The sequence below is a fragment of the Sinocyclocheilus anshuiensis genome, unplaced genomic scaffold (genome assembly GCF_001515605.1).
Source record: "Sinocyclocheilus anshuiensis isolate Anshui unplaced genomic scaffold, SAMN03320099.WGS_v1.1 scaffold50, whole genome shotgun sequence".
Taxonomy (NCBI): domain Eukaryota; kingdom Metazoa; phylum Chordata; class Actinopteri; order Cypriniformes; family Cyprinidae; genus Sinocyclocheilus; species Sinocyclocheilus anshuiensis.
The window spans coordinates 2848077-2855894 of NW_015542382.1; positions in this window are offsets into that span (position 1 = coordinate 2848077).

Here is a 7818-nt window from a genome sequence, read left to right on the forward strand (position 1 = left end):
TCCGTACCCACTGTATATATATATATATATACATATATATACATAGCGTTTTAATATAGATACAGAGCTGGGTAATAACTGATTACATGTAATCTGTATTACATAATCAGATTCAAGTACAAGTTTTTCAAGTAATTTCAAGATACAAGTACTTGAAATTAGATTAATTACATTTTAAAATACTTGTAATCAGACTACAGTTACTTTTTTATGGATTACATATTATCAATATGGTATAAGATTATTCTATTTAAATCAATGTGAAAAATGAGATCAAAAGAAGGATCAAAAAGGTCAAAAGAAGTCTAAAAGTAGTTTAATTATATTACCTAAAATGTGTAATGTAATGGATTACGTTACTAACTACGATTTTTGTCATGTAATTTGGAATCCATAACAGATTATGTTAATGTAATCTACACAGCTCTGATAAAAATACCAAAGAATTCAGGGTGAGACCCATCCGTTTTATATTAGCTTTACTTTTGTTTACAATTTGTAAGTAATCTACCCAGCTCTGCTCTGTATATATATATATATATTAATAGTTATAATTATTATTTTTATTAGCCGTAATGATATTAGATTTTTTTCCCCAAATTGTGCAGCCCTACTTTAAGGTTTCATTCATGTTAGTAGAAAACACCAGTTACAGTATTCTTGTTAACTCTTGTTATAATCAATGAATTTGTCCGATTTGTCTCAAGTATTAAAAGCATACAGTATACTGTCACTCATTCTCAGTGTTGACTGTCTTGATGTTGCCATTTTCTTGAGAGATGGAGATTTGTGAGTGTGTGTGTGGGCAAGAGCACAGCATATCCCTCACCTTCACTTGATCTCTCTGAGGCAGCTGACATCATTGTAGGATATGAGAGAGAGTGAGACAAGTTAAATTATCTCACCTTTTCTCTTGCTTTCAGGTTTCTTGCCCTATGATACTCACTTTCCACTCTTATTAGACGTGTGTGTATGTGTGTGTGTAGACTCTGTTGTCTAATTCAAAACGTTTCTGCTTTTTCGCTCTAAAAGGTTGTGAATCACCCCCATTGACGCGAGTGTCAGAGTGCATGAACAATTTGTCATTTGTCTCTCTCTGTCGCTCACACGTATATAGACTCTCCAAAGCGATAACTCAAAATCATGATGAAGAAGGACCGGTTGCCAAGCCTAACATGGCGCAGGCATAATTATCGCTTAAAAGACGTGTGTGTTTCTGCGCAAACTGACGTCAGTAGCAAGTGAAGTTTCTCTCTTGGTATTTTTGTTTTGTGTGTGATTGAATGTTGTGGCTCATGTGCGGTTTCATCCAGCACTTTGCAGTCTGTCTGTCTGAACGCAGGCGACTGTGACCCGAATGCTGATGACATGTGAAGCCAGGTCTGATTTTGGCCCTGTCCATCATCGTGACTATCATTCTCTGCTGACGTTTATTACTTTATGACTAAACATCTCCCAAAAACACACACTGGCGTCACCACACCAACAAGGCCTGGCCCAAAATGTGACAACATATTCAAGAATTATTCCATCCTGTATTATTCCAGTTTATGATGTATTGTCCCATAAGCCTGCTAAATATTAAAAAGAAATGAAAATATACGTCAGGGTTTTTCCAGTAGGCATATTAATTTAGCAAAATGAAGCCGAGTGTCTTGTTGTTGGAAGATTTAAAATTCACTGCAGTATATGTCAATGAATGGAAGAAAGTTAATTTTTTTACTCTACACTACAAGCTACTTAGAAAAAGTAGCTACACTGAAGAGATCATTCAACGGAAAATAAAAATTCACCCTCTTGTTCCAAACCTGCAGGGTTTCTATGCGAAACAAAAAATAAGATATTTTGAAGAATGTTTAACCAAACAGACTTCCATAGTATAATGGACAAAAACATAAAAACCCAAATAAATAAGTAAACATACAAACATCCCTGAGGGTTGTCCCCCCTAAAAATATCATTACAAACCACTGTGTATTGTAAATAATATAATGGACATATACTTAAAATAATTGTGTAAGTATAGTAAAACAATATAAACACAAAAAAGGCACAAAAAAAGCATTTTAGGTTTAGAAACGTTTTAACTCCCCCCTCCCTTGCCTCACAGTGGTTTGGTCCACTGCCTGCTTTCCCCCTTTACCTCACCGATACACACACAAGTCCGGTGGGAGAGAACAAAATTCTTCAGTAGTTATGTGTAAGTAGGCTGTCAAGGCTATTTTATTCACTTTAAACATCGGATGAAGTGATTCTTTCTCTTTAATACAGATGATGTTGGATCATTAATAAATTAGTCATGACAAAAAATTATGATATCCGATGTATTTTTCTATGAGCGATTATAAGGTTACTAGCTTGGCTTGTTTAATACCATAGCTTGTTGGATAGTAAGTCACCCACTACAACTAACACGGTGATAAGCCTGTGTGGACCTACCGATGTGTTGAGTTTTGCTCAATATGATGTTAAGTGGCAGATCAGTGAGCTTGCTGTGGGTGAATATCTAAATAAGAGACGTCCTCAGTATTTTGGCTGTGTCCACTCCAAAAATTTTATGTTTATTGTCCCCCCAACTGTTAGATGAAATTTACACCCTTTACACCCTTTCACATTTCATGCAACTGAGTGATTATTCCCAGCTCCTCCCTAAAAACATGGGAACACAAGGCAGTCACACAAAGACATGAATGCTCACATGCAAGAGCCCTACAGCATGAGAGGCTTAGCAGTCAAAAGCACAGTATTCTGATTGAAAGAATGTGCTGGGAGAATGATTACAGAGCACATGTTTTATACATGAAGTCCTGTTTTTATATGTTCGACTAATTACCCTATGATACTCACTTTCCACTCTTATTAGACGTGTGTGTATGTGTGTGTGTAGACTCTGTTGTCTAATTCAAAACGTTTCTGCTTTTTCGCTCTAAAAGGTTGTGAATCACCCCCATTGACGCGAGTGTCAGAGTGCATGAACAATTTGTCATTTGTCTCTCTCTGTCGCTCACACGTATATAGACTCTCCAAAGCGATAACTCAAAATCATGATGAAGAAGGACCGGTTGCCAAGCCTAACATGGCGCAGGCATAATTATCGCTTAAAAGACGTGTGTGTTTCTGCGCAAACTGACGTCAGTAGCAAGTGAAGTTTCTCTCTTGGTATTTTTGTTTTGTGTGTGATTGAATGTTGTGGCTCATGTGCGGTTTCATCCAGCACTTTGCAGTCTGTCTGTCTGAACGCAGGCGACTGTGACCCGAATGCTGATGACATGTGAAGCCAGGTCTGATTTTGGCCCTGTCCATCATCGTGACTATCATTCTCTGCTGACGTTTATTACTTTATGACTAAACATCTCCCAAAAACACACACTGGCGTCACCACACCAACAAGGCCTGGCCCAAAATGTGACAACATATTCAAGAATTATTCCATCCTGTATTATTCCAGTTTATGATGTATTGTCCCATAAGCCTGCTAAATATTAAAAAGAAATGAAAATATACGTCAGGGTTTTTCCAGTAGGCATATTAATTTAGCAAAATGAAGCCGAGTGTCTTGTTGTTGGAAGATTTAAAATTCACTGCAGTATATGTCAATGAATGGAAGAAAGTTAATTTTTTTACTCTACACTACAAGCTACTTAGAAAAAGTAGCTACACTGAAGAGATCATTCAACGGAAAATAAAAATTCACCCTCTTGTTCCAAACCTGCAGGGTTTCTATGCGAAACAAAAAATAAGATATTTTGAAGAATGTTTAACCAAACAGACTTCCATAGTATAATGGACAAAAACATAAAAACCCAAATAAATAAGTAAACATACAAACATCCCTGAGGGTTGTCCCCCCTAAAAATATCATTACAAACCACTGTGTATTGTAAATAATATAATGGACATATACTTAAAATAATTGTGTAAGTATAGTAAAACAATATAAACACAAAAAAGGCACAAAAAAAGCATTTTAGGTTTAGAAACGTTTTAACTCCCCCCTCCCTTGCCTCACAGTGGTTTGGTCCACTGCCTGCTTTCCCCCTTTACCTCACCGATACACACACAAGTCCGGTGGGAGAGAACAAAATTCTTCAGTAGTTATGTGTAAGTAGGCTGTCAAGGCTATTTTATTCACTTTAAACATCGGATGAAGTGATTCTTTCTCTTTAATACAGATGATGTTGGATCATTAATAAATTAGTCATGACAAAAAATTATGATATCCAATGTATTTTTCTATGAGCGATTATAAGGTTACTAGCTTGGCTTGTTTAATACCATAGCTTGTTGGATAGTAAGTCACCCACTACAACTAACACGGTGATAAGCCTGTGTGGACCTACCGATGTGTTGAGTTTTGCTCAATATGATGTTAAGTGGCAGATCAGTGAGCTTGCTGTGGGTGAATATCTAAATAAGAGACGTCCTCAGTCCCAGGGCGAAACCTAAAATACTATGTGGAGGACAAAATAATTTAGGCTAATAATTATAATATGACTGCATGGTAAACCTATGAACCAAACTCATATTTAAACACGGTCTCCATGCTATGCTGTGTACACATCTCTCTCCTTGCAAGTACAATTTTGGCTGTATTATTTGTGTCCACTTCAAAAATTTTATGTTTATTGTCCCCCCAACTGTTAGATGAAATTTACACCCTTGCAAACATATATATTTATAAATAAGTTCAAAACTTATTGATGACTAAATATTTAGCTGTTAAGAAGACATGCTATGTAAATCGAATCTGTAAATATTTTTATATCCTCATAATTTACAAGAAACGTCCCAACAAACCGATTCACTATTGGATCAGTCATTAATGCTACAGATGCACCGTTTAGGGCGAACCGATTCACTAGAATGAATTAGAATGTTCAACGCCACGTAAGGCAGTTTAGGACTTTATATAAATATGAGATTTTAAAGGTCAAATGATTTAATTGGTCTCACGAGCAGATCCACCGCTAATCGTTTGAAGAATTGCAACAAGATGTTCATAATGGGAGGAGTCGAGCCTTACACGATATGGACCAATGTGAGTTGAATTTTATTTTATGATATAATACACTGGCCTTCTTTTAATTTGTATATGTTATAGGACGTTTCACACAGAAATGTTTAACAGGAGACGCAGAATGGCGGTTGACCCTCAGGGGCAAAACGTTGCGAAACGCTGATTAACAGTCAGTCAGTCTAACGAATGTTTACATGAACAATTGAAAAGCACTGCAATGTACCGCAAAAACGCTGTGTGAACCGGCCTGTATGTTAAAATATTTCGAATTAAAGGAGTGATTGATTCTAATTGAACTATACCTTTCATATTGTTATCAATAAAAGTGTAGTAGGCCAAAAAAAGATTTACAGACATAGGCCACACATACCGGCATCTGCCCATTCATTTCTCCTATGTACTATCTATCCTCTTCATTACACTATTTACCCCATTATCTCCGCTCTCATTTCTTCCCCTTTATTTTTCTCCTCTTATTGCACATCCTCTCCTCTTTCTCCTCTTGCGTTCCGTCGTCTTGTTTCTAAGCTAACCTGATTTCAGCTCATAGTCTGCACAGATAAAGACAGATCCTACATCGTTTAGTGGATTAGATAGTTAATCACAGTATATTACAGCCTCTCTGTTGGCTCGCCATTGAAGAAGAGACACCTCTCTCAGCCAAAGCACATTAGACGGCCTAATCAGATCTCCCCTCCCTCTATTACAAATTGAATGATATAATATTCCTCAGTTTTCAATATTAAAAAAGCCCCCGACCTTTTAGTTTTGCCTTTCCAACGGGCGTGTAGAACTTCATCATGCCCCTATGATAGAATTAGCTGATATCTGCGCTTCCCATTCCAGCATGTCTTCATGGCATGTACGCTTCCTCTAAGGCTGGCTGATTGAATTTGAGGGAGGCTACACCAACCACTTAAGGATTTCTGCACGCTCCTGATTGATTATGCCCTTATCGTATCCTCTTGCCTTGAGTTGTTTGATAGGCCTGCTCTCCATACGTCTCGCACTCTCTCCCTCTCTTCACAAGTAATTTCGTATCTTTTTTATGACTTCTAGGCGTGTTTCGGACCTATTTCTCATGGTCTGTGCGAGAGACTCAGATAGCAATGGATAGCTTGTATCCTCTCGTATAAAAGAGTTACCTTGTAACCGAGAGTTTTGAATTGGCTATAGTTATGATTAGAGATCGAATCTCGTGTAGGCCCACTTTCTAACAACACTCGGATATAGTCATGTTGATTATTTGATAATGAGAAAGACTTTAGAGTTTCATACATTGGTAAAGCTAGCTTAGAATTATTACACAATATTAAACATCAGTGCATAACTTGTACTGCATGGTTTGTGCTACAAGTTATGGCAGGACCTGATATTAGTGATGCACCAAAATAAATTTTTCACTAAAACTGAAAATAAAATTTGGGTTAATTGGGTATTGGAACTCTTCATACTGTAGTAAAGTTCTTCAGCAATGAACCCCACGGTGCCCCACAGGAATAGGAACAGTTAAAGGGGACATCGGAAGCAAGATTCACTTTTACTAGGTGTTTGCATATAAATGTGTCTTAGCAGTGTGTGGACACACAACCACCCTACAATGATAAAAATCCATTCACTCTTTTTTTTTAATCCCCAAATAACCTAAACGGTCTCAATTATCAAGCCGTTTTGATTTGCTGAGCAGTATGACGTCATATTGCTCAGGCCCTGCCCATGTCCGTTGATGGACTGTCCCTTATTAGCATATTTCCGCCCTCAGTCAGTTGTACGCTGTCTGTCATTTTCTCTGCACTCCACAAGCTGTAGCAACAACGTCTCATAAGCACTGCAGGGTTTTTGTAGTTAGATGTAAAAGTGAAAATAGGAGTCCTCATTTTCTCCTGACATCAGAGCCACTGAGGACACAGTGCATTTGTTTTGTTTTTGATGGTAATGCGCCACTGAATATACAAAAAATGGAAAAGGGGTGGGATGAGCAGTAGCTCATTATCTGGTCGCTGTGAACAGAAGTGTTTTGACAAGATAAAAAGGGTGTTGTTTTACACGACCATTGAGGAATTTTAGCCAAAGTATGTGGCAGACATTTAATAAAGACTAAAGAATCATACCGACTTGTGGAAAATAGCCATCCGATGTCCTCTTTAAACAACAACAACGGTTTGGTACAATGGTGGAAAAGCAGCTTGTGGTTCTATGAAGAACCTTTAACATCCACGTAACCTTACCGTTGCATCGCTGCGAAAGCCCCCTTTTAGAACCTTTATTTTTAAAGGTGCAATAGGTGATTGTCTTCAGAAAATGTTTTTGTTATGCTGGTTGAAAGTCTCTTTGGGGAAATCCGTTGAGGTTTACTTCATTTCGGAACATGGGCTGGAATTGGGAACCTGATGTAGCCTATTGTAGTAATGTTGTCTCTGGTCTGTGAGCGTAAATGCGTTCAGGGGGCGTGGCTTTGGACGGCGATTGCAGAGAGGGTGGGACGTTCGCTTTCAGTGCTATCAGGCTAAAGTTAGCATTTTCCAAGATCTCCTATTGCACCTTTAAGAGTGAACATCACTGTTTTAGTCAATAGTTTTGGCCTTCCATAAATATTCTAATCTTTTTATCTGCAAGTCTCAGAACTCCTGTAGCAACAGATGCCTCAGCAGAAATGTAATATTTTTTCAAATTTTGAAAAATAATAGCACGTTTCCTAATGCTTTTCTCAATACGCCTCACAATATGAGGTAAAGATGCACCAATATTTCAGCAACTGAAAATCCATTTTTGTTTGCTAAAAAATGGCTGGATATTTTAGG